The 27817-nt window shown below is 43.4% G+C and overlaps 5 non-coding genes across 5 annotated transcripts; 4 read left to right on the top strand and 1 right to left on the bottom strand.

Moving 5' to 3' along the window:
• Nucleotides 1-11840: 11840 nt before the first annotated feature.
• Nucleotides 11841-11912, top strand: trnad-guc (transfer RNA aspartic acid (anticodon GUC)). Its single transcript has one exon. It is a non-coding gene; the product is annotated as a tRNA-Asp (tRNA).
• Nucleotides 11913-17540: 5628 nt separating this feature from the next.
• trnas-gcu (transfer RNA serine (anticodon GCU)) lies at nucleotides 17541-17622 on the bottom strand. The gene has a single exon. It is a non-coding gene; the product is annotated as a tRNA-Ser (tRNA).
• Nucleotides 17623-17913: 291 nt separating this feature from the next.
• On the top strand, nucleotides 17914-17997 carry trnal-uaa (transfer RNA leucine (anticodon UAA)). Its single transcript is given in 2 exon segments — nucleotides 17914-17950; nucleotides 17962-17997. It is a non-coding gene; the product is annotated as a tRNA-Leu (tRNA).
• A 616-nt stretch (nucleotides 17998-18613) lies between these two features.
• trnay-gua (transfer RNA tyrosine (anticodon GUA)) lies at nucleotides 18614-18705 on the top strand. The gene is given in 2 exon segments: nucleotides 18614-18650; nucleotides 18670-18705. It is a non-coding gene; the product is annotated as a tRNA-Tyr (tRNA).
• A 4506-nt stretch (nucleotides 18706-23211) lies between these two features.
• Nucleotides 23212-23283, top strand: trnaq-cug (transfer RNA glutamine (anticodon CUG)). Its single transcript has one exon. It is a non-coding gene; the product is annotated as a tRNA-Gln (tRNA).
• Nucleotides 23284-27817: the final 4534 nt, after the last annotated feature.

The raw sequence follows: 27817 nt of genomic DNA, 5'->3' as shown, positions 1-27817 counted from the left end.
CTTGTGAAGATATCTGCTGGACTCGTTTTTACCTGAGTCTCCTTAAGGGGGCGGTCTCCTCAGTCTATTCCAGCTGTGGAAACCCTGGATAATGTCTTTCTGACTCTATAGGCTGTCCACTGATCCCTGTAGGTTATTCTCTTCTATGACAGGTGTGAGGATCTCTTCTATCAGGAGAGGTTCTACCTCCTAATGAGAGGGACTACATTGGTCCATCACAGCAGATAAATTGTTTGTGACTGAGGAGGGAGTAGCTACTGACGTATAGTTAACACCAGAACAGTTTTAAATGGCTCAAAATGGCAGATAATAGTGTGCCACTTGTTTGCTTAGTCATTGTACCACACATAATATTATAGAATTAGGCTCCATGGTTAGGAAATGTAAAGCTATTTCTAATAAATAGGCACAGAGGATAGGTGTTTAGAATTCTTCATCCTTTAAAGCTTATTAGGTTGCCATTCATACAGTAGAGGCATAATAAGGCTCAGGAGATGTTAGCCACACTACCACATAACATCTGGTCTTCATCATTTACTGATGTAGGTTTTGTGCCTCCTGTACTCTTGTCTCTTTCATTGTCTCAACTTCCATACGATCTGGTTCTCCTAGATCACTTAGTTCCTTTATATCTTGATGTTTCTGAAACAGGTGGAGTTGTGAATGGTGTTCTGTTTCAGAAAAAAGAGGGTGAAACAGGTATTAATGCATTTTGAGTTTTAAACCGGATGATAAACTGTTTGATTAACTATTACATTCCACAGCATGGATTCCCAGAATGGATCTCATTTTAAGAGTTTAGACCTGGAAAAGGTGGAGCAGACTTTAGGCCTAAAACATAGGTATGGTGCAGTATATCAATCATAGTTACAGGGAAAAGTGGAAAGGATGAAACTAAAACCTAAAACAAAAATTGGCTAAAATCTGTGCACAGACCAAATTTATATGGGTTCAAGTATTATCTATTGTATTGATGTTCTGGTAATAACGCCATATAATGTACACCCTATGAGCTTCTTACAGGTCGACAGTTTCCTGGACCAGCTGGTCGGCTGAGACTGAAGAAGCATGCAGTATGGTATTAATATAAACCATAATATAATGAATTTAAAGCTTTGGTGTTAGTATTTGTATTAAAGGAGAAAGGAGAGATGGAGAGTCCAGAAGGAGCCACACACAGCTGAGTGGGTCCTCCTGAAGGTGATAAAGAGAAAGTGGTCGGAGCCACGGTGGACGGGACCATATCAGGTGGTAGAGAGGACATCCCATGCTGTGCGGCTGAAAGGGAAAGGAGACACCTGGTATCACTGGAGCCAGGATGGACGCTGGCCGACATTAGAAGGAGCAGGAGGAGGATAAAATAAAAGGGGCAGAATAATCCCCTGAAACCAGGAGTGTGACCAGTAGGTAGTCTACCCTACTTGGTTGAAGAGGATGAGACGGTGAATAAACATACATGAGCAATCATCGGGATCAGCGTGGGACTAAGAGTGATAGGCGAAGTTAAGCGCATCACTCCAACTAAGGGTGATAGGCGAAGTTAAGCGCATCACCCCACCAGGAGACGAACCACAGTCATCAGTAAGGTCAGCTGTCGAGAGGAAGGTCTAAAGTTTCAGGAGCAGAGGTTCTAGGTCCTGTTACCAAGAAGACTCCAGCTGACAAGATGGGACTGTGGGGTAACTGGAGGGAGTTGGGAGCTTGTGTTTTCATGTCAGTAGTTATTGTATCTTTGACTTTATTTTTGTGTGAACATAATTATTTTGTCAGTTTTCCAGGATCCAATGGTAAGTCAAATCCAGGGCCCAGCACACGCAGGGTGAGGAGAGCACCAGGGACAGGAGGAGATGCATGTGTGAGAAACGGGGGAGGTATAGAGTTAGACTACTATAAGGGTTCAGAGTTCTCTTTTATCTTTGATTTGTGTGCAGTAATCAACTGCGGGGGACATAATGTGTCGTGGAGACAGTATGGAGAAGTTTGTGGATTGGGGTGGCAGCACACAAATTGGGCACCTAAAAAAGCTAAAACCACCTCAGGCGGGCGGATCTTGTTCAGTGGGTATTTCCATATACAAAGAGATTGGAGCTGCACGCAGAATCCATTATGTTATCAATTACTGGCCTGGACCACAACCCTTATGTTAAATCTTCCGGAGTGCCTGGCCAATGTTGGGACTCCAAACCCGACATTGTAGTCCATGATTACACTAAGCTCACCCCGTTTGCTGTATTAGTGTAATCTACTGCATATGAGGATGATAATATTTGGCTCGGATGGTAAAACAGGTGAGGGAGCAAAATATGTCAGATTGTGTTGCCTGTGCATCAGCGAGACCCTACCTGTACACTGAACCTGCCCCATTATATCCAGACGATGCATGGGGATCTGGTTTCCGACGGTAAGGTCACTAAAGCTTTAGAAGGTTTGAGAACTCTTTCCAGTACGTTACATGAGCACTCAGGGATAGATAACCACTGGACAACTGGCTGATTAGGGTGATGGGACCCTGGAAGGCGGTAGTATGGTATGTCACTAATGCACTTTTGCAGCATTCTTGGGCATTTTGACTACATGTGGTTGTTGTTGTATTCCCTGTGTGCACTGTTTAGGTTACAGGTTAATTGTGTCAGCAATTGAAAAGCAGGATTCAGGTTTTCATTCTCCTTCATATCAGATGCCTCTGCTGGCAGCAGAGGTGCCCAAGCCAGGTAACGACGACGACGAGGAAGATTTGTTGTGAGCTCTTATAAGAGCTCAAAAGAGGGAATTGTAGGGTGAAAGAATTTATTCTGCATGGTGTTAACATGCAGTGTGTTCAGATATATAAGTATTCATGTTTATATGTGTTTATCACTTAATAATGTGATTTTCATAAGTGTTTATGTGTTAGGAAATTTTATAGAAAATCAAAGTCATTTGAGGATACTGAATGTATTAATAAGTCATTTCATAGTGTGTCATATAACTTTGTTTTCTGCAGTTCAGGCTGTGGCAGATGAGATCAGTTGTTTTTCTGCTCTCTGGAGAGAGCTCCGGTTGGTACGAGATGGTCATAAATTCAGACTAAGGACAGCAGCACCTCTGACCTGATAAAAGCCAGATTCTAAAGGAATGTGTTTTTCTCCTGAGTGCCCAGTTTATGGTCACCCCCAGATCGGACTCACAACCTATGAGATTTAAGGAATTGGAGTTTTACCTTATTTGGCAGTAAACACTAATGGTCTATTCGCTGTATGACCCAGGGTCTGCAGGGGGGGGCAGTAGATGCCCCTGTGGGCTGGCAGGCAGGAACGCCCATGGGGTATATCAATGTGTGAACTCCATGTCCAGTTGTTGTTGCGTTGTTCGTTGTTGCTGTGTGGTTGTTTGTTCTTGTTGGTTGTCCTGTTCTTGTGTTGTTCTTGTTTGGTTCTTTGTGTGCAACAACCCAGAGCTCTGCGACTCAGAATTTGCCTCATTGTTTAATAAATTATAATTTTGAGACCAGAATTTATCCGCTCCTTCCTTACAAACTAATTCAGGGGGTGATCAGAAGGAAACAAGGGGATTTTCACCCCGACACCTCTCAGGGAGTGTTGTGTTGTTGCTGCTGTCTCTCCCCTGTGTGTGCAGGAGGTTGCTGGGTGGAGCTGATCCTGAGCTTATGCAGCTCTCCTGTGCTGACGAGCTGGAGACGGTTTAAGAGTTCCCAGTCTGTTTGCTTCACTCTCTCTCCCCGTCTGGTAGGGGTGGGCGATACTGAAGATTTCAGTATCGCCGATACCAATACCGATACCGATACTTTTACTTTGAAATTTCATGATCATAAATAATTATTTTTTTGCCTTCTTTTTTTGCCTTTAAATAGATTATCGTGATTAGCAGAATAATAATACACAAGAAACATTTGTTAAGTAAATCAAGCTGCAAACAAAAGTGCAGAACTGTATAAGTTTGAAATTTTAACTTCACAATCATGTCAGCAATGCTCCTTGTGACAGCCATGGCTCTTTGTGAATCGTGTAGGTGAAACAGCATGACTAAGATACTTTTATAAAAGTTTAACACCTACCTGCATGGAGCCTAAATATGAAGAATAAAGATCCTTCAACAGTTATCACCAAAGCATAATTATATTAATCATACTGAAATACATATCATTATATAAACTTATATAATTACATTATTAGATGTATTTTGGAATTTGAGAAAAACAAGAGTTATTTCAGCTGGTGATATGATGACTGTCAAGTCATTCTGCTAAAATTGCATGTCTTATCACTGCACTCAGAAAGACACCATTAATTCATGCTGCAGATTACTCAATCTAAACCTTCACTTCTTTAAATCATCTACCTGGATCTTCATGAGTGTTGTGCAGTAAAGCCTTTGTCAGTGACCACTGTCTCTGGTTCATGTTTGGGGATCTGCCTCTTCCTCCTCCCTCTGTTTACTCTGCAGCTCCGCTTTGGGCTCTGCTGCTTTATGTTTGTGTAAATGAGTTGTGTTTCCACAGTGGCAGGTCGCTTTCCTGCACCTCACAAGTAGCAGTTTGTTCTTCTCGTCTGTCGCTGTGAAATAACTCAGCGAAATAACAGCGCTCCTCTTCCTCTCTGCTGTCTCCATGATGCTAGCCGTACTTTACAGCCAATCAGGAGCTCCGTCTGCTCCAGCAGAGTGGAGAAGGAGGGGGAGGGGCGGGGTGTGCCTGCGCACTGAGCAGAGTGAGAGAGGAGCGCTGTCTGCACCGCGAGTAAATACGAGTAAAGTTGCTGAAGGTATAGAAGAGAAACTTCCACAGAAATATCGATCTCATCACGCTAGTATCGAGTAATTACTGATCCCAACTTTGGTATCGATACTATCGATATTTAGATCGATTCGCCCACCCCTACTTTCAGAGACTTGGCTCTAAACTCCCTCCTTTACCTACTCAGCAGCAAACAGCAGGAGCTGACAGACAGCATTGGCAACTGCCTGGTGAACATATGGAGCATTTGGCAGCTAGAGAGGCAGATGTAGAAACCAAAAAAACCATAGAGCCAAAGGAGAGTGAATATTGGGCTTACGTTCACCAGGTGGACAGAGACACAGCTCCATATGAATGATGTTCCAAAACAGCTGGCTGTGTAAATAAACAACTGTTTGCTATCAAGTTAGAAAAAGATGATAATGACATTGTTGTGCTGACAAAAAGGGCTTAATTTAAGAGAATCTGACTCCTTCAAAGCTGCTTCACATACCATCATATTTTTCATTGGAGGCCTTTATGTACAGCATCAACATATTTTTCATATCAGTGGTTATTAAGATTAAGAAACCTTTATTAGTCCCACAATGGGCAAATTGCATAATAGTGATAAGAGACAGTCTGCTGTCCTTGACAAATAAATGCCATTAAATTCCATGAAGTTCGGCTGTGTTTGGGACAATATTAGTGCTTCATCACAGCTTTTAACCTGGGACTGTTGTGGATGTCACTTCTGTTCTCTGTTTGTGGTTTTTCTTGCCTGCCTTTTGTTATTCTTATTTCCTGATTGTATTACTATCCTTCCTGCCCTGACCTCTTTTGTATGTGTCTCTTCCTTACCTTCCCTCTGTTTCCCGCCTCTGTGATTACCTGCTCCTCCCTAATTTTTTCCACCTGTGTCTCGTTGTCCCTCCTCTTCTTAAGTCCTGTGCTCAGCTTTGTCCTCTTTGGATCATTGTTCTTTGTACCTGTGTCATGTGTTTGCCTGCCGTCATGTCCTCCCTGTCAGTTCGTCCTCCTGTTCCTCTCTTTGGATTTATTTTGGTTTGGTTAGTGTTTTTCCTTGGTTTCATTTTGTACTTTGGGTTTTTCCTTTGGAATTCATTCTGAGGTTTTGCTCCCAGCCTCTTATGTAGTCGAGTCCTGACTTGGTGTTTTTGACCTTTTAAAATAAAGCTCTCCTTTTGTTGGATTAGCACTATGCTGCATTTGGCTCCTCTTTAATCACAAACATAACAGGGAGGTCCAGACACAGATTTTAATCAGACACAAAGAGACACACTTAAAAGCAATTTCCTGTAAATGTGTCACATGGGTGTCACCACTGCTGCCACTAGGAGATCCCAAATGAACGTGACATCACTGCATCCTGGCCGTTTCCAGCCTGATCCACGGGATGTGTGTACAGGTGCTTTTAATGTGGTTGTTGTCCAAATGTCAGGGCATTATTCTGCCCAAAATGGAACCTTGAGATGTATAGTTTATATTATTGTTGTTATTTAGCGTCACTAGGGGGCACCAAGGTTATTTAGGGAAGCACTAGACACAGGTAGACCAGAATGCACCTGGGTGGGCAAATGTTTTTTTACCAGCACAGGAGAGACAGCAGCGAAAAGGTTTGTCTGGTTGTCTGCCTGAACATGGACAAAATAAACCTGACATCAAAATGATTTTAAGAATGGACATTGAGTTTTTCCTACCTGCGTAAACCAAATGTCAGAGAGAGAGCGAGAGAGCGAGAGAGCCAGTCACTGCACCTCCAGTTTTGATGTATTTTCCTTCCAAATGTTTGGCCTTATTGAATGAGTCTGCAATAGGACAAGCACAAAATACAGGATCAGTTACTATTACTTAAACATGTATATAAACAGACTTTTGCAAATAGCAATCACACTTGGGGACAACAGTGGCGAAGTGGTATAGCAGGGTTGTCTAGTAACCGGAAGGTTGGTGGTTCAATCCCAACTCCTCTCTAGTCACTGTTGTGTGTTCTTGGGCAAGACACTTCACCCTAGCCTGTGGCGCGCCTTGCTAGTCATTGTATGATGCTGCTTAGCAGCAGCCGTAAAGAATTTCCCTCTGGGATTAATACAGTATCTAAAAAATAAAAATAGCTTTTAAAAATGTCACTTCACCTTTGCAGCTGTTATCTATACTTTCTACTCCACTACATTTCTCCTTATATGGAACTGCAGACTTGTAGATTACAACCTAAATGAAAACTTGTTGAGCTAGCCAGGAGTCGATCTAGAATCTTCTCAAAAAATTATTTAAGGTTTCAAAACCTTTTTTTCGGGTTCAGATTATGGCAGGATTCTAATCCCATAGTTTGTTTGTATGTGATTTTGTGTTTACAGACGCAGAGCTAGCAAATTTTAAAAAGGCTCTATCTACTTACTAAAGGTACAATTTGACCAGTCAAGGATTCTAATGACTACATAACACATCCTTTATTACATAAACGTGTTGTAAACACATGTATTGAACAAATGCACTTGAAAAAATAAAATCAGATAAAAATCATTATGACATATATGTCACATCGGCCCTTTAGCCAAAAAATCTGTGAAAAAAATGATGTGACATTATGATGAAACTCTCGAGGGTTAAAAGTCTCTCCTTCGAGCCAGATTTGAACCAGCGACCTAAGGATTTCAGCGTTTGGGTGAGATGAGAACAAGATGCCCGAGCACAGCCGAGCGTTCATAGTCGACTCAAACACGGGTCATCTGTGCTTGATTTGAAAGTCAGGATTGTGGATTGGATTTGTGTGTTCATAAAGACCTGAAAAAAATCAGACCAGATTTTCCTCATCCTGGAATGCAGCTTAAGACTTTGTGGTAGTATGGCCACTTTACATCTTGATCATACTAGAATAGAATAGAGCAAGGCGTCTGGACTTGTAGAGTTTTCTTGAAGACGTTTCGTTGCTCATCCAAGCAGCTTCAGTTTGGTGGGGAAACATGGTTTATATGTGGTTACAGACCTCAGTGGGTGGGTCTGGGTAAAACTCACAAACAACAGCATTTTAATGACCCAGTTGAATCTGTTTATTGGTCTGTATCCAGTAACCAAGAAAATAAAACTACAAAAGTTGTGAAAAGAAAAATCAAGCAGGAACCCTGCTGGGCAATTAACAGTTTAGCACAGGGCAAACTAAGGAGAACACAAAACTATCCAACTCAAGGGATTTTCAGAACTATACAACAAACAAAAACCTACTCTAACAGAGCAAAACATACACAAGGCCCAAACAAACTGAAAACTACTCCACAGAGCGACTCACTTACCCAATAGAAGATGTTGGTTACGTATTGTAACCCCAGATTCTATGAGTATAGGCGCAGCCCTTTAAGGCTATCGCTAATGGGTTCATCCCTTCGCACGCATGCGCAGCACTGAAAGATTTTATCACCGCCCACCTACTACGTGGGCCTCACCTCGAGTATAATTTGGACTGAGACCGGACAATTGGCTCCCAAATAAAAAACGTCTTTTTCTTCAGCCAAATATAGGAACCAGTGAGGCCCTGGAGGGACAGCATCAGATGACAGATATGCCTGTGAGATCGCCTCACACACACAGCAGCTGTGCGCGCCACATAACAGGACAACGCGCGCACCGGACAGAGAAGGTGAGATGTCCTCTCCTCATCAGAACTGTGAGGAGGAGGGAAAAAACCATCCAACGTTATCACCCTGGATCTGAAAGAGCTAGTGATGCTCTTAGGTATAAAAGTCGGATAAGGACGCAACACAGCTGAACTGCCATCCCCCTGAATCCTGAGGCAGGAGGGGGCCACAGAGAGGTCAGATAAATCACTGACTCTCTTTGCAGATGTTAAAGCCAACAACAAAGCAGTTTTAATAGACACAAACTTCAGTGAAACTGTATCCAGGGGCTCAAAGGGCGCCCTGGTTAGTGCGCGTAAAACTAACGCCAAATCCCACTGAGGAGCAAAGGAGACACAGGCCTGTGTCTCCGCACTCCCTTCAAAAAACGCTTTGTTAAAGGATGGCTAAAAACTGTTCTGTCACCAAAACCCTCATGACAGGCAGACACCACAGCCGCGTAGGCTTTAATTGTACTAAAAGCCAAGCCTCTATCCAGCAACAGCTGGAGAAAAGACAACAGAAGAGGCAGGGGGCAGCTGGTGGGGTCCACACTCCTGTCAATGCACCACTGCTGGAAAGCAGAAGTGATGAAAAAATGAAAAAAGAAAGGAAAGTTGTGGAAACTTTGTGAACATATCTAATTTATGTACGTATTTCAAGATGCAGAAACTCAAATTGACACTTTTAGGATTTTCCTTTGGACCACAGCTTGGATTCGAACCGGTGACCACAGGAATGCTAGTGTTGGAGGAGAAATAAGTTATCATTTAAAACACTGCCAATTGAAGCCAATTGAATGATTTCATCTGTTATGATAATATTAAAGGTAACAGCTGAGACATTACACAAAACTTTCAGGGGTTCTTCCTGTTGTTTCTTGCCACTGTTACTCTTAAGGAGGGTCATTCTCTGGCTCCAATCAGATGACATCACAGGGCGCTGCCGGGTTAGGGGTTTGATTCCAGAATTTTGTTACCATTCCGGAATCCTACCTATCATTCTGGAATGGGTGGATGGATGTCTATTTCGGAATGCTGCCTCTCATTCTAGATTTCTGCCTTTCATTTGGGAATGCTTTCTTTCATTCTGGAATGCTTTTCATTAAAAAAAATGACTAATAAAGTGAAATAAAATAAATATACATTTGAAAAAGCACAGGAATATAAAACAATACAATAAAAACACCAGTCAGGAGTAAGAACAATAAAACAAATAAAAGTCAACAACTCAGAGTTAAAAGCCAGAGTAAAAAGATATGTTTTAAGTGATGGCTTAAAACACATAAAAGAATCCATCTGTCTAAGGTGCAGAGGCAGTTCGTTCCACAGTTTAGGACTAGAGAAGGAACGGTCCCCCCTGAGTTTTCACTGCGTTTTTGGGACGACCAAGAGAGACTGGTCAGCTGACCTGAGAGAGCGAGCAGGGCAGTAGAGCTGAAGCATGTCCGACATGTACTGAGGGGCGAGAAGACCATGAAGGGATTTAAAAACAAATAAGACAATTTTAAAATCAATACGAAAACGAATCAGGAGCCAGTGCAATGACTTAAAATCAGAGTAATGTGCTCACGTTTCTTAGCCCCAGTTAAAAGCCATGCAGCAGCATTCTGTACAAGCTGCAGTCATCCAAGTGAAGCCTGGCTGAGCCCAAAATAAAGTGCATTGCAATAATCTAACCGATTCGTAATAAAAGCATGAATTAAAATCTCAAAGTGATGCCGAGAAAGGAACGGTTTGGCTTTGGCCAGTTGTCTCAGTTGAAAAAAGCTCGCTTTGACAGCTGCACTGATCTGAGCATCAAGTTTCAGATTGGACTCCAATTTTACACCAAGATTTGTCACTGTGGACTTTTCAGGACACCCAAATCTACAACAGCAGCAGAGGCATCACTAGGCCCAAACAGTGTGACCTCTGTCTTAGTGTCGTTAAAATGTAGCAGATTTGCTGACAGCCAGGATTTAATTTCCTCAACACAGTCTAGAAGTTGTTGAACAGTTTTGAAATCGGCCTAAAATTTGAGAGGACAGAAATGTCCAGACCAGGCTTCTTGATTAAAGGCTGCACCACAGCATGCTTAAAACCATCAGGGACCGTACCATTTCTCAGACTGCTGTTTATAATATTGAGCACATCTGGAGGGATACTGTTGGAAAAACCTCTTTAAAGAGACGGGGTGGAAGAAGATCCTTAGGGGAACCAGAGGGCTTCATATGACCAACAGTTTTCTTTAGCAGATGCAGACCAACAGGCTCAAATTGGTCTAATACAGCAGGGGGAGTGATCGGGTTTGATGGGTTAGATAAAGTATGAGGGCTCTGGTGCTCTCAACCTTGCTAATAAAAAAAGTGCAAAAATGTCTCACATAGATCATCTGAAGCTTCCAAGCAGGCTGTTTTGGGAGCATTGATAACATTGTTGATGGTTTTAAACAGAACACGGGGATTGTCACAGATGAAAGCAATAATGGAGAAATATTTAGTTCTTTCTTTTTGTACAGTTTTCTGATAGTTGCGCCAGCTGTCCTTTAAAATTTGAAAAGACACCTTTAACATGTCCTTTTTCCACTTTCTCTCTGCTCTTCTACTTTCACGCCTGGCTGCGCATGTGACGTCATTCAGCCACGGCTCACAGACTAGGTTTTGGATGCCTAGTTTTCACCGGAGCCACAGAGTCTAAGATGGACAGGCATTTAGAATTAAAACAGGAAAAGAGTGCCTCTACGTCTGCGGTACAAGGATCAGCAGTGGACGTTTGACTGAATGAAGCGGAGAACTGAGAAGCAGTGGAGGACCCTGTGGTCTGGTGGTGTCGGTTCAGCACCTTGGACAGCGATGGACAGGAGGACAGGAAGGTCCAGCTGTCTCAGCTGGGACCTGTGTGTGTCTGTGTGTGTGTGTGTGTGCCCATGCAGAAGTGTCAAAACTTGTAATTCACGCCGCAACCACTGGGGGCTGGCTCCAAAAGCGAGTCATTTCCCATAGACTCCCATGTTTAAATGTCCGACTTCACAGCAGAAAAGAACATGTTTACAGCCTAGTACAAAAAACCACTCTGGTCTCAGATGATAGGTTCTCTTCTAGTGTCAATTGTAGGGGGGGTGAATTTTTTTACAACTCACTCGTTAAAATTACGCATAATTATGGGAGTTGAGTGACAGGCGTATCACAGTGTGAGTTTCCTGCTTCCACGATCGCCCGCCCCCCTAAACCCCGCTCGTGCTCCCCCTCTTTGTCCATATTTGGAGTTTTGGTGGACGTGACGCTACCAACATGGCGGCGGTCATCAACGTCCTGGAACCTCCCACCGAGCCTCAGAACGGCTCTTCAGAAACAAACGTGACGTCACGGAAGCTCTGTCCATAGTTTTTACTGTCAATGGGGTGCACACACACCTGCAGTCTGCCCACAGTTACTGACGTAGCCACTCCGTCACACCCCAGCTGACACATGACCGCACCAGGTGGCTGCTGCTATGACAGATGGTGGTTGTCAGCGTTCCTCGTTAGTATAGTGGATAGTATCTCCGCCTGTCACGCGGAAGACCGGGGTTCGATTCCCCGACGGGGAGAAAGACTTTTACCACCAGATAGGATGATACTGACCCTGTACATTGCTGCTGCAATAGAAAACATTTCCCAGTTTGGGATAAATAAAGTATTTGTTCTGTTCTGTTCTGTTCGTCTTGTGTCTTGTGAGCTTTAGATTATATTATTTCTTGGGCTCTGTGTTCTAAGAGTCTGAAAATATGTGGTTTCCTTTATTTACAGTGGTGCATGTCATGTGACTTTACTTATGCAACATGTATGATAATGTTCTGTCTCCTCTCGTTTCCAGACTGTCTGGAGGACACACAGAGTGGACATGGGTCACAGAGTGCTGCTGCTGTTTGTGTCTCTGCAGCATGGGCAGCTGCTCCTGCTCCACTCGTCACCGGCTGATTGTTCACACCTGTGATCAGTCATCAGCCAATCCTGCTGCAGCTTCCATCTAGTATATGTGTCCAATGGAAGCTGAGCAACATGTCAGCTACACACATAGAAACACTACACATAGTTTGTCATATAAATAACATGGATTGAATCATGTTGTACAGTCAATGGAAACAAAAAGCACTGAGAGTGGTGCTGGTAGTGCAGCAGTGGATGGAGGCTGAAGTGCTGCCACCTAGTGTCAATATTTGGTATTAACTCTGACTACATATTCCACCTTTAACTCTCTGCCATATATACTGTGCCATGTGTGAAGTGATAATAAAATGTGAATGTGAATTTATTGTAAAGAACTTTACTTATTATCCCTGTTATAAGTGAGCAGTGTGTGTGTGTGTTTGATGGAGTGTGTAATGTCTGCTCAGTGTTACTGATGCTGCTGTGTGTGATCTGAAAACTGATCAAACTGTGATGTGTCTGATGCTGACAGAAGAATCAGAGGTCAGACAGTCGGATCCTCCTCTGTGACACCTTTAACATCATATCAGAAATCTCTGTCTGCTTCTGGTACATGCAGCTGATCACCAGCAGGGGGCTCACTGCTTTGCTGTCACTCAGGGGGCCTGCTCTGTCTGCCACTGGGATATGATGAGGTGAACTTCAGAGTTTGAATGGATTTCATTTGTCATGTGTTTATGATCATTTTATGAATCAGTTCAAATAAAGGAGACTCACTGAAGTCACAGTTTAGTGTTTTAATACTTATACACACTTATTTTGAAGCTGCTATCAACTTGATGAGTCTTCCTGTTGAAGCACGAGGCAGGACGTGTGTCAGAACATCCATGAACTGAGTAGATTAAGAGGAAAAGCTGATGTGTCACAGCTGCTGGTTGTGTTCTTTCAGTGTCTCCATCTTGATGAAATGAGGCGTTTTACTTCCTCCAAGTAGAGTGGACCTGGCTCACAGAGTGCTGCTGCTGTTTCTGTCTCTCTGTGAGCAGCATGTTAAACAGCAGGCTCTGAATAGTGACGTCATGATGTCACAGTCACATCAGTCTAATCTCCCAATCTGAGAGAGCTGTCATCAACAGCAGGAAGTGCAGGAAGCTCATGGTGTGCAGGCCTCTGATGTGTGGAGGCTGTCGGCTTGTAGCAGCCAACAAGAAGGGAGTTTGTAAAAGTTCTCTGTAACTTTAGATGTGAGGATTCAGAAAGAACTTAGATCAGATATGTGCAGCACTTGTGCAACAGATACTCCAACAGTGACAGCTCTTCTGAAGAAAGCCTGAGGAGCTGAGACCTGGATGAGACACTGATACAGCTTTGCTCTGCTGACAGGAAGGATGAAGGCTGACCACACACACACACACACACACACTGACACACACACACACACACACACACACACACACACAAGGGTTTTTATGGTTTAGATGGACAATTTCTCGAAACAGGCCCGAAGGTGGTTTAGATGGGCTACCCTTTCCCATGGTCCTAGAGCTATGGGAGTTGGCTTAGGTAGTTACTTTATTAATTAATTCAGAACTAATTAATTACTAGATTCTATAGAAATGCCACCCCAAACACAAAGACATGTACAGTGATGATTATATAAGCAACCTTTTTATTTAAATAATGTGGAACACACATATGAAAATAATATCTTAAGGAAACATAACAAATAATCAAACATAAAAAACAATCAAAATACATCATAGAAATATGTACTCTCTGAAGACTGTCCACAGTGGTGGAAAGTAACTAAGTATTTGTACTTTGTTACTGTACTTAGGTAATTTTTCATGTATTTTTTATGTATCCCAAGAAAAAACAATCCTTGAGTCCAGTTGCCTCAATTTAAACTCTTGGAAATTGAAAGTAAGTACTTAAGACTTTGGTTAAGTAGGATCATTGATGTAGCACGTCTACTTTTACTTGAGTATATATTTGGCTGGGTAATTGTACTTTCACTTAAGTACTAAACATCAGTACTTCCTCCACCACTGACAACACAAGATATGATGACTAGTATTGTTATTAAGTTTGTCCACAGTGCAGGATCATCAGTGAGACCTGGACACCTTGGAACCTTCCTCTGTTACCAGGTCAGGTGCTGGAGGAGCAGAGGAAGGAGTGGAGGCTCTCAGGTGTTGGACTGCTGCTGGGACGTCCTCTGGAGTTTCCTCACAGGGCTCCACATGACCTGTGTGGTATAAGACCATAATGATCAGCCTGATAATTAACACTGTAAATAATCCAGATTATACCTTCATCTGTGGAGGCTGTGGCATCTTCATGAGGAGACACAGACAGGTGTTTAAGCACAGCACCTGATGAAAAACATTTAAAAAAGCCATAAAATAACACAACTATATGACAATAATTAACTAGCTTGTCATTTACAGAGAAACACCTGAGCATTAATAAACACTAAATAGACTAAATACATACATTAGTTTTTCCTGCTGTGGTTTAGAGCTCATTAACTCTAACAGTAAGTTGTAACAGCAGCACTTAGCTTAATGCTAAACAAGCTAAAGTAGCATTAGCATAGCAGCTACACACTGTTGCTGCATGAGCTAACAAGCTACTTTACAGCTTCATTCACGTTTTTATACGTTTAAGTTCATTCAGTTAATCATGTCATTATATTGACGTTTGTAACTCATTTAGCAGACGTTTGTACGCAGAGCGACTCACAGTGAACATTCAGGCTGCAGCATGAAGGAGGCTGTAGTGACGTGAAGCCTGCGTCTCTAAAAGTGTTCTGTGATACAATGTGAAAAAGACAAACAGTGGTGCAGTAAGATGAGGCTGAGCTGTGTCACAGACTCTTCCCTCTCTTGTTTTGTCCTCTGCTCCTTTCCTTGCAGCCTGCAGTGTGTGTGCTTCCTCCTTTATTTTGAACAGCCGCTCCGCTTCTGACTTTATGTGGAGGAGGATTGATTTTGGAATGAGGAAGCTGCAGCCTGCAATTCCACCACTAGATGTCAGCATTGCACAGCATTGGTGGTTCAGTTCAGATTGAGAGAATGCAAAGAGTGTGCAAAGCTGTCATCAAAGCAAAAGCTGGCTGCTTGGAAGAATGTCAAACATCAAACATATTCCACATGTGTTCCTTCATAGCTCTGATGTCTTCAGGATGAATCTACAATGTAGAAAGTCATAAAAACAAAGACAAACCACTGAGTGACTTTTGACTGGTACATTTAAAATGTCATCATATGTCCTAACCAGCAGGGGGAGCACTGATCATAAACTCTCTGTCTCACACGTTATTGTCATGTGTTTTTATGGAAGATGATGCTGACTGTTGTTTTCTTGCTTCTCTCTGTAAACAGCTTGTAAACAGCAGCTTCCCTGAGGGGAAACTCAGCTAATAAATGATGCTGTAACCTCTGGGACTTGATCTGCTGGGTGGGAGTCCACTACATTATCCATCCATCCTCATCCATCCAGCTACACCCTCCCTCCTAAAATGCAGGCTGGAGGATGCAGGCATCGATCCCGCTACCTCTCACATGCTAAGCAAGAGCTCTACCATTTGAGCTAATCCCCCTTGTATAAAGGGTCAATTGCAAGTCAATCAGGACTCACTGCACTACATGAAGTGTACTAGTGAAGTATTGGAAGCATCAGACTTTTAATCTGAGGGTCCAGGGTTCAAGTCCCTGTTTGGGCAGAACACTTTGTACTCCCTCTTGCTTGTACACCCCTTCCCTCTCTGTTAATGTGCTTGGACAGAGCTCTGTGAACAGCCAGCCTCTTTGTGTCTTGCCCTCCTCGTGCAAGGTGTCAATGGTCGTCTTTTGGGCAACTGTCAAGTCAGCAGTCTTCCTGTGGTTGTGCAGCCTACAGAACTAGACTGAGACCATTTAAAGGCCTTTGCAGGTGTTTTGAGTTCATTATCTGGTTAGAGTGGCTCCAGGTGTCTTCAATATTGAACCTTTTCACATATTCTCATTTCCTGACATACTGAATGTGGGTTTTCATTGGTTGTCCGTTATAACCATCAAAATTAAAAGAAATAAACACTTGAAATATTTCAGTCTGTGTGGAATGAATGTTTGCATTATACAGCTTTCACCTTTTGAATGGAATTACTGAAATAAATCAACCTTCTGATGATATTCTAATTATATGACCAGCACCTGTAGTGGTGTTTTGTTGCAGCCTGTGGGGTCACCATAGAAACCAAGCTATTTTTTATTTTGCTTAGAGAGCACTTGAGAGCACTCCCTAATACTTGTTCTAGTTTCCTGAGTAATGAGAGAGTAATGAGTACCCTAATTAAGACACCTGTGTGATTCTCCTTTCACTCCTGTCAGGGCAGATCCCATGTATTTTAATGGGGGTTGCACCCTCCAAACAACTTCTCTTTTTGTCCAAACCGAAGCCTTCATACCAAAAATAAGAACACCGTCAGAATCACAAGAAGTTGCTCTAAACACAGTATAATTTTTATGTGTATGATGTCAAAGATGTGGAGATGGTGGCGAGTTACACAATATGGCTGCTCTGCTTCTCTGTTTTTGGTTTTACATGATGTCTTAATGGAAGAATGACCAGCACTCTTGCCAAATAACTGGATCTACAGGCAAAACGGTTTGGTGTTCAGTTTTAAGAGTGACACCATCAGAAAGCTAACTAGTGTTCCTTCGAGCCGATATACAAATTATCCCAGTTATCTCCACATTGAGGGAGAGGTTGTGGTCTCTGCACCACTCGGCCAGAAGGTGCATCTCATTCCTGTAGTTTGTTTCATCTCCACTGGAGATGTCGTCCACAAACTTTAACGTGCAGTCATGGGTCAGCAGAGTGAAGAGGAGGGGGCTCAGCACACATCCTTGGGGAGTCCCGGTGTTCATTGTGATGGTGCTGGATGTGTTTCTGCCGACCCGCACTGTCTGAGGTCTCCCGGTGAGGAAGTCCAGCAGCCAGTTGCACAGCAAGGAGTTCAGCCCCAGCTGGTTCAGTTTGTTGATGAGCTGCTGTGGGATTGTATTCAGACTTAAAATTACGCATAATTATGAGCGTTGGCGCTTGAGCGACAGACGGTTGCCATATCACAGCACGAGTTTCTTGCCCGCCCCCCCCTAAACTCAGCTAGTGCTACCCCTCTTTGTCCGTGAGTTTGAGTTTTGGCGGACACAACGCTGCCAACATGGCAGTGATCAGTGTGTCCCGGAGCCTCCCACCGAACAAACGGGTGATGTCACAGAAGCTCTGTCCATAGTTTTTACTGTTGAACTTAAAAGACAACACGACGAGGATGGGATTCGAACCCACGCGTGCAGAGCACAATGGATTAGCAGTCCATCGCCTTAACCACTCGGCCACCTCGTCTGTTAGATCACTACGTCTTCACAGCTTCGAGCGAAAACACACTGCAAAACTCGAACAAGGTCTTAGAAGTGCTTACTGTCATGAACTTTCCTCCTCAGTCTTTGAAGGAAAACTTGTTTCTGTCACAGCTTTTGCCTTAAACATAAGCATCTTGTTTGAAGACAAACTTTGACAAACATTGAAGGCCAGTTTTTGGAGTAGTTGTTTGGTTTCTCCATTGTACAGAACAGAGCATGCCTCACTGCACTGGACTGCATTTATCCAGGGGTGGCAGTAAAAAAGCAGCTTTGTGGCTCTGTGGCACAATGGATAGTGCATTGGACTTAAACAGGAGAAGTGATTCAATGGTTGTGGGTTCGGGTCCCACCAGAGTCAAAGTGCCTTTTAACTTCCTGTGGCACCGTCCTTCAGGGTGGATACCTGGCTGGAGTGGCTTCCCCAGGAAGCATACCATGCAGTGATTCTGTCCATTCCCATGAAGTTTGCACATACTCACAGCAAGAACAAAGGGCTGTCAACCAGTCCCCCTCCAGGAGTTTCATAGTCGTTAGCCAGTCGTTAGACACACCTGCCAGATCATCACAGGTAGTTATGGAAACATTTAGTGCTATTGTTTCTAAGTTTGACCCAGACCCACCCACTGAGGTCTGCAACCACATATAAACCATGTTTCCCACCAAACAGTTAGAACTGATGAAGCTGCTTGGATGAGCAGAGAAACGTCTTCAAGAAAACTCTACAAGTCCAGACGCCTTGCCTCAAAGTATATATTCTATTCTATTCTAGTATGGTCAAGATGTAAAGTGGTCATACTACCACAAAGTCTTAAGCTGCATTCCAGGATGATGAAAATCTGGTCTGATTTTTTTCAGGTCTTTATGAACACACAAATCCAATCCCCAATCCTGACTTTCAAATCAAGCACAGATGACCCGTGTTTGAGTCAACTATGAACGCTCGGCTGTGCTCGGGCATTTCTTTCTCAGCCCACCCTTTGATAGCTCAGTTGGTAGAGTGGAGGACTGTAGTGAGACAAATAAAACTGAAATCCTTAGGTCGCTGGTTCAAATCCGGCTCGAAGGAGAGGCTTTTAACCCTTGAGAGTTTCATCATCATGTCACATCATTTTTTCACCGATTTTTTGGCTAAAGAGCCGATGTGACATATATGTCACAATGATTTTTATCTGATTTGATTTTTTATCTGAAGTGCATTTGTCCAATACATGTGTTTACAACACGTTTATGTAATGAAGGATGTGTTATGTAGTCATTCCAATCCTTGACTGGTCAAATCTTACCTTTAGCAAGTCGATAGAGCCTTTTTAAAATTTGCTAGCTCTGCGTCTGTAAACACAAAATCACCTACAAACAAACCAGCCTGTTTCCTTAAGGACCCACGGTGACATAGGTGTCACCGGTCCTTTAGGACCCCAATGGTACAGCAAATCACTCATTAAGGAATATGACATGCAGTTTTTATTTAGTAAACAATGTTTGGCTTTTAATCTTAGTGAAACTGAGGGAAAATCGCTGCATATCAATTTACGATGAATGAATTCCTCGATAATTTGCATCCCTATTCTGACCTGGAAGATTGAGAAGATCGGACCAGTTGTATTTTGGAATATTTGAATGCTTTTTTGTGGAATACTTGATGCGGCCCAGCCTCACCCAGCCTCGACCCCCATCGCCCCTCCGGGTAAGTTGAGTTTGAGACCCCTGCTGTAGATCTTTGTTTAAAAAATGTAGTAGTGCTGTCAGGGTTTTGAGTCTGGGCTTTTATTTTGGTAGTTTATTTTCTGTTTGCATTAATTTGAGTTTTACTAGTTACTTCCTGTTTTATTTTGGTACTTGTCTTTTCCCTTGTGTTTCAGGTCTGGTGACTTCTCCTTCCTCATGTGTGCTCCCTTCCCCCTCATGTGATTACCTGCTCCGCCCTAATGTGCTTCACCTGTGTCCTATTGTCTTCCCGCCCTCCTGTGTATAAAGTCTGTGTGTTTCCTCCCTCTTGTTGCCAGTTCGTTTTGTGAGTATTCCTAGCGACACAGCCGTCCAAGTTGCCTTTCCGCGCTTGTGATTTTCCCTTCGAGTTTTTCAGTGAGTTTTGTATTTCCCTGTGAGTGATCTGTTTCTGGATCTGACTACTGTTTTTGCCTTTGCCCTTTTGATACCTTTGCCTCACGGACTGAACTCTTGTGTACCGACCATTGCCTGCATTAAAACTGTGATTTGCCTTATACTTCCGGCTCCGCTGCATCTGTGTCCTCCATTTTGTATCGGCCCTGACATTACGAACTGGCCAGAAATGGACACAGCAGACGTCGAGCCAGTCCGATCGGCGCTTTCTGGGCAAGGCCGCCGATTGAGACAGCAGGAAGAACAACTCGAGTGTCTCCACCAGGCTCACGTGGAATTATCGGGAACAACCGAGCGACAATTCGCTTCCCTGAGTGATCAGATCGGCAGGCTCGCTCACCAGTTACAACAGCAGCACCTTCCCGTAAGTCCAGCGGCTATTCCAGCGCACCCCGACGTCGCCGCTCCTCCGGCGCCAGTTCAGACCGCCATCTTCCAGATTCCTGTGGCTCTCCCAGAACGTTTTTCGGGTGAAACGGGTGATTGTCGTCCTTATATCACCCAATTCCGACTCCTGTTCGCTCGACAGCCCTCCGCCTTTCCCACTGATGAATCGAAGATCTCCTGTTTCATCTCTCGTCTGTCCGGGCGAGCCGAAGCGTGGGCTACGGCGGAGGTGGACAACGCCACCCCCAGCTGCGATACCTACGAGACCTTCGTTGCAGCTTTCACCCAGGTCTTCCAACGATCCCGGCCCGGGAGGGAGGCCGCTCGGTCTCTCTTCAACATCTCCCAAGGGAAACGCAGCGTGGTGGACTACGCTATCGAGTTCCGAGCTCTGGCTAGCGACAGTGGGTGGAATCCTACTGCTTTGGTGGACGCCTTTTAAATGGGCTTTCTGAGGAACTGCAGGACCGACTTATTTCCGTGGATTATCCCTCAACACTCGATGAACTAATAACTCTGGTGACGAGGATCGAGTATAGACTTTGGGATAGGAATAAGTCCTCCATATCTCATACAAAGACTAATAACCGGAACTCCTCGCTAACCCCCTCTCTACCATCTTCCACAGGTGATTCTGCTATTCTCCACAGGACTGCTATTCAGGCTGAAGAGCCCATGCAGCTAGGACGGAATCGACTCACGCAGGCCGAACGGGACCGACGGATGAGGTCTGGTGAGTGTCTTTACTGTGGTCAGAGGGGTCATGTGATTAGAGAATGCCCGGTTCGCCCTTGCTTGTCAGTAACTGTGGGTAACCTGGCGAGCGGGGGCCCATCTCCCGCTAACTCCTGTACTCTAAACGCATCTATTGTTTTTCAGAATGGCACGCTCCCAGTTAAAGCTCTAGTAGATTCCGGTTCAGAGCAGAACCTCATTGATCATGAGCTAGCCAGGCAGGTAGGCATCACCATCGAACCACTCAATTATTCTGTTCCAGTTACTTCTCTCAATGGCCGTGTGGTCTCGTCTGTTAAGTATCGTACAGCTCCGGTTCACCTTATAATCTCTGGCAATCACCACGAACACACTAGATTCTTTGTATTCAATTCACCCAATAACCCAGTTGTACTTGGCCACCCATGGTTTGTCCTTCATAACCCTGTGATTGATTGGCCCACCAGCCGGCTCATCGGCTGGGGGGACCACTGCCATGCTACCTGCCTGCGCTCAGCTCTACCCCCTTCCAGTGACCCCTCTGGCCCTGCTAAGGCGCCGCCCTCACCAGATCTATCCTTAGTCCCACCCGAGTATCACGACCTAGCTGAAGTTTTTAGCAAGGACAGAGCTCTCTCTCTTCCTCCCCACCGTCCTTATGATTGTGCCATCGACCTCCTGCCAGGTGCTACCTTACCCAAAGCACAGCTGTATAGCTTAGCTAAACCTGAGCGAGAGGCGATGGAAAATTATATCTCTGAGTCCTTAGCTTCCGGTATAATTCGGCCATCCACTTCACCGGTGGGAGCCCCATTCTTCTTTGTGGGAAAGAAAGATGGGACTCTCCGACCCTGCATAGACTACAAAAAACTGAATGCTATAACCATAAAGAACTGCTACTCTCTGCCGTTAATGAACTCTGCTTTCGAGACTCTACAGGAAGCTCGAGTATTTACCAAACTGGACCTACGAAGCGCCTACCACTTGGTGCGTATTCGTTCGGGAGATGAGTGGAAAACAGCCTTCAACACACCTTTGGGACATTTTGAGTATCTGGTAATGCCCTTTGGTTTAACTAATGCTCCTGCTGTTTTCCAACACTTAATTAATGATGTTCTGAGGGATTTTCTGCATCGTTTTGTTTTTGTGTATCTCGATGATATCCTGATCTTTTCTAAGAACATTACCGAACATCGGCGGCATGTTCGACAAGTGCTCCAACGCCTGTTGGAAAACAGGTTATTTGTGAAAGCACCTAAATGTGAGTTTCATTCCTCCACAGTGTCCTTCCTTGGTTTTGTTGTGGCTGGGGGGGAGATGAGACCTGATCCAGATAAAGTCAAGGCTGTATTGGAGTGGCCTACTCCAACCAACCGTAAACATCTTTTATTTTGGTAGTTTATTTTCTGTTTGCATTAATTTGAGTTTTACTAGTTACTTCCTGTTTTATTTTGGTACTTGTCTTTTCCCTTGTGTTTCAGGTCTGGTGACTTCTCCTTCCTCATGTGTGCTCCCTTCCCCCATGTGATTACCTGCTCCGCCCTAATGTGCTTCACCTGTGTCCTATTGTCTTCCCGCCCTCCTGTGTATAAAGTCTGTGTGTTTCCTCCCTCTTGTTGCCAGTTCATTTTGTGAGTATTCCTAGCGACACAGCCGTCCAAGTTGCCTTTCCGCGCTTGTGATTTTCCCTTCGAGTTTTTCAGTGAGTTTTGTATTTCCCTGTGAGTGACCTGTTTCTGGATCTGACTACTGTTTTTGCCTTTGCCCTTTTGATACCTTTGCCTCGCGGACTGAACTCTTGTGTACCGACCATTGCCTGCATTAAAACTGTGATTTGCCTTATACTTCCGGCTCCGCTGCATCTGTGTCCTCCATTTTGTATCGGCACTGACAAGTGCATGCTGTTGTTTACTGAAACTTGGCTAACGGTGCTAACACTGAACTCTAACGTTGCGCTAAATGGATTTCAGTTGGCGAGGACAGACAGGACAGTGGAGTGTGGTCAGAGGAAAGGAGGGGGGCTGGTAGTGTTTGTTAATGATGGTGTAATCCTGGACACATCACTGTCAAAGAACAGATCTGCAGTAAGGACATTGAGCTGTTAGCCGTTAGCATGAGCGCTGATTGATTAATGATCTACTGTAGTGCTGTGTGAGTCCTCAGAGGACACTTCTGTCTTCATTTGAAGCTGGTAGGTACAAACTGCACCACTGCTAGCAGGAGCTCCTTTGTTCTACACCTGGACATCAGCTCACTCATTTTAACAACTGACAGACTCCATTTCTGGAAAGACAGACCATCTGGACAAGACAGGTCTGGTTCTCTTCCAGTCAGGTTTACTCACAGAGGAGGTTCCATGGTGTAATGGTTAGCACTCTGGACTCTGAATCCAGTGATCTGAGTTCAAATCTCAGTGGAACCTTTTGTTTGAACAGTTATCCTGGTGTCCTTTCTACACAGTTAAGTCTATGGAGAAGTCCACAGTCTGTTCATTGGTCCAGCTGTAGTCATTAATGGACTGAAGGCCATGAAGGAGGCTGTGGTGCTGAATCCTGCTGCTTGTGCTGGATGATCCAGTTATAACATGGAATCCTCTGCTGCCCATGCTGCTATGTCCTGCTAGTACTCATTATTCAGGAAACAAGAACAAGTATTAGGGAGTGCTCTCAAGTGCTCTCTAAGCAAAATAAAATAGCTTTGTTTCTATGGTGACCCCACAGGCTGCAACAAAACACCACTACAGGTGGTGGTCATATAATTAGAATATCATCAGAAGGTTGATTTATTTCAGTAATTCCATTCAAAAAGTGAAAGCTGTATAATGCAAACATTCATTCCACACAGACTGAAATATTTCAAGTGTTTATGTCTTTTAATTTTGATGGTTATAACGGACAACCAATGAAAACCCACATTCAGTATCTCAGCTGGATGGATGAGGATGGATGGATAATGTAGTGGACTCCCACCCAGCAGATCAAGTCCCAGAGGTTACAGCATCATTTATTAGCTGAGTTTCCCCTCAGGGAAGCTGCTGTTTGCAAGCTGTTTACAGAGAGAAGCAAGAAAACAACAGTCAGCATCATCTTCCATAAAAACACATGACAATAACATGTGAGACAGAGAGTTTATGATCAGTGCTCCTCCTGCTGGTTAGGACATATGATGACATTTTAAATGTACCAGTCAAAAGTCACTCAGTGATTTGTCTTTGTTTTTATGACTTTCTACATTGTAGATTCATCCTGAAGACATCAGAGCTATGAAGGAACACATGTGGAATGATGTAGTGAACAAACAGTGTTAAACCAAGCAGAATATGTTTGATGTTTGACATTCTTCCAAGCAGCCAGCTTTTGCTTTGATGACATCTTCACACACTCTTTGCATTCTCTCAATCTGAACTGAACCACCAATGCTGTGCAATGCTGACATCTAGTGGTGGAATCGCAGGTTACAGAATCAGAAATTACTTTTTTTATCGTCGAGGGGAAATTCTTGTTTGTTACAGACAAATAGAAGAAAAGATCATTGAAATATGAAATAGAAATATTGAAATACCTAGACAGCATTTAACACACACTTTATTTCTAATGGAGCAATGCCTTCAAGAATTACATGCATCATATCCTGAGGTGTTTGTTCAATCAAGTTAAAGGCTGGAAATTCTACCAGCTTGCTTTTCCTGTTATTGCCAAATGTAGTCTTTAAACTGTTCCTAAGATCCTCTGTATTTGCTTCTCAATGTCACTGCACTGCCGAACATGTCTTTCTAGTGTCCTTAGTTCAAAGTTGTCTTGGTCAAAATACATTTGCGTGTCCTTAAATGAACATTCACACTGCCGGCACTTACTCTAGGCTGAACCAACAGCCTCTTTAAATCCACAAAGCTCATGTTGTGCTAAGGTGTCTCCACATATCGACACTAATGCTCCAGATATTTCACGTTCACCAGCTGCAGTCTGAATATTAACACCATCATATAGCATTTTCAAGTCCTCATACAACCTGCCCAAAATTCCATCCACTCCACAATCAGACAACTCACTCTTCTTTGCAACAGCCAGTAGACGGATTGCAGCAGGTTTTGATCTATATTTTGGATGAATGTTTCCTAATGTATAATAAAACATCAGCAACTTATTCTGGGAAGCATGAGATCCACGTGCATTGCAGATTTCAAATAATGATCTGTAAAGCAGAAGGTGGGGCTGAAAATAAAGGCTGTGATTTCATGAGCTCTCCATCTATGATGTCATAGAGAGAGCCACTTCTGTATTTTGGTGGCTCATCTATCAGTTCTAACACTTTTGGATGGGACAATATCTGTTCTGAACTTGTAATCAGAGGTATGTAATGAAAACATTCAGGAACTGTGGCAAGAACCCTTTTTGTCCCTTTTTCCTGCAGCAGGTGGTATAGCCAACAGAAAGCTCCTCTGACTCCACACACTTGACATTGTCCTTAATCACATTGTCCTGCCTGTATGCTGTCCAAACAGATGTGAATGGATCCTCAATCCGGTCCAATACTGCCAACGCTTCCTTTTCAAGTTCACTTCCCTGATGTTGAAATACAGTTTGTAGCTGACTCCTCAGACTAGTCACCAACAGAGCTTGATATTGCTGCATTGCTGCCAAGACATCATTCACACCTCTGCAGAACAGACAAGAAATAAGAGCAAATTAAATACAAGCAGTCACAAGTTTTTAATTTATTGGCATGCAATCTCTATTACAAAGTGTATTATATTAACATCCACACAATGATGCTATTTAACTCATTATTAAGGCATTCAAAGTACATTCAGATCCTAATTAGATAGCAGAGAGCAAATACAAGGAATTATTAAACATCACATCTCATAGAGAAATATGCTGCAGCTCATTGACTAATAGGGTCACTGTAAATGTATTTTTTATTTTCAATATATATACACAATATTTGAAACAATGTTTTCAATTGCAGGCATCAGCCCAGATGTGCACCATTCAGTGAGAGTTAGGCTTGTCCTTGACATGCAGATAATCAACAGAGCCACAAATCAAAACAGATGTAATAATGTCGTATGTAGACAGACCTGTGAAAGATGGTGCTTTCTCTTGCAGTCAACATAACAGCAGTAGCTTGTCTGGTCAGACGGTTACACCTGATGTCCTCCTTAAAAAGAAAATCACTGTTCCTCCACACAAAACATGATGCTGTTATTAAACTGGACAGGACTCACCTCTGACTGACTTGATGCAGAGAGTCTACAGGAAGACATGACCCCCTGTTTCCAGCCCTGCTTCATCCGTTCGCTCACTGGTTTCCCCCGTCGCTCAGCTGGACTGTATGCCCACACGGTTCTGTTCACCTGATGAAGCTGCTGTTGTCTTCTCTCCCTGTGAATGGTTGCTGCCATGTTCAAGGTGTTCGCGGTGGTTTCTTCCAATGTGACCATAGTGAGTTGTAGACTCCATATTCTTTGGTGCATCCATCAATTCCACAAACAAAGTCCGGACTACGACTATGAGCCGTATTTATATGACTCAGTAAAGACTTGAGAGTGAGAGCTACAAACACAAAGCAGATAACACAGCGCCAAATCATTCCCTGTTTTTAGCCTTAGCTAGCAGCTAGCTGCCTGCTCTGCATGAAGCCGACCTGCTGACACGTCATGATGAAGGTACGTACCACAATTCCATGTCTTATAACAACAGAAACCACGTACTATTTATCAATTATCCAGATATGCCGATATATTATGAAGCAATATGACCTTATTTACGTAAATATAGTTTGTAAAAATGCAAATTAAACGTATTTAGGCTTAGTGCCCCTCCCCGCTCCCTCTTGGAATATGGTACATTCCACCTGTCGCGTTTTTTTCCACTTGGAGTCCATGAAGCTAAACTTTAAGCTAGAGGTTACCTGCTGCTGCTGTGAAATCATAATTCTCAACAAACTGTGGATGTCAGACTCATAAAATGGACAAACTGGACGAGGTTACACCTGCCACAGTCAGAGGTATGCTACAAGGGTTACTTTGATGTTGTGCTGGTGTTAATGGTGAGTTAATGTAGTTAGCCTAGCTTAACAAGTTGTGGATTCGCGGCTAAAGTTTAGCAGCTAAAACACATAAAACGGGCTAATCTAGTAATAGCTTATGTCTCATTGAGCTGTGGGGCCATTCTCTCAATGTCAAGGACTGTAAACACTGAAAATACAGCAACAACTGGTCATTTGTAAGACATGAATACATGATGTTAAGTTCACATACTACTCTTGAAGTAGAAGTAGCAAGAAATAAAAAATGTGGAAACAGGTGCTGACAAAATATCCTCACCTACTATGTAAAAATCTGAAGGAATTTAATGATAACCTCTGTTTCTTGGCCCTGACTAACTTTTCTGTTTTACAGCTGCTAATATTGGAGAAGACTTGATCCCATCGCTTTCCCGAGATGACGTTAAAGACCTCTTTCCTGGTCCTGAACATTTCTGGAGGCGCCGGGCTATATGGCTTGTAGTGAATCAAAATGAAAAGGTCAGATCTGTCTGTCACAGTATAACAGGACTGATAAACAGCACATGGTTCAATATCACTATCTGTTTCAAATACATTTTTCAAAAGTTATAAGTGTTTTTTTCATTCCCCAAAATGATCATGTGACTATGACAAAAATGCTCAATAAATGTTTGTGTAAATGTGTTTTAGGTGGATACTGCTCTGGAAATTCATCAATCTCCCCCCACTGGAGGCAGTGACCTTTCAAAAGAGGAGGCAAATACTTCTAAATTTGTGACTATGTCCAACCCAGAATACATGGTGTTCACGGACAGTGAGCTTGAACAGGTGCGACGCTCCTACTTCGAGCAGAAAGAACTGGGAACTGAGCACAATGTGACCTTATCCAAGGAGCTCTTTTGCCGACTCATAAGAAACACTATGACTGATATGATCTCCATCGCAAG

The sequence above is a fragment of the Parambassis ranga genome, unplaced genomic scaffold (assembly GCF_900634625.1).
Source record: "Parambassis ranga unplaced genomic scaffold, fParRan2.1 scaffold_21_arrow_ctg1, whole genome shotgun sequence".
Taxonomy (NCBI): Eukaryota; Metazoa; Chordata; class Actinopteri; family Ambassidae; genus Parambassis; species Parambassis ranga.
This window is presented reverse-complemented; position numbering and strand designations above follow the sequence as displayed.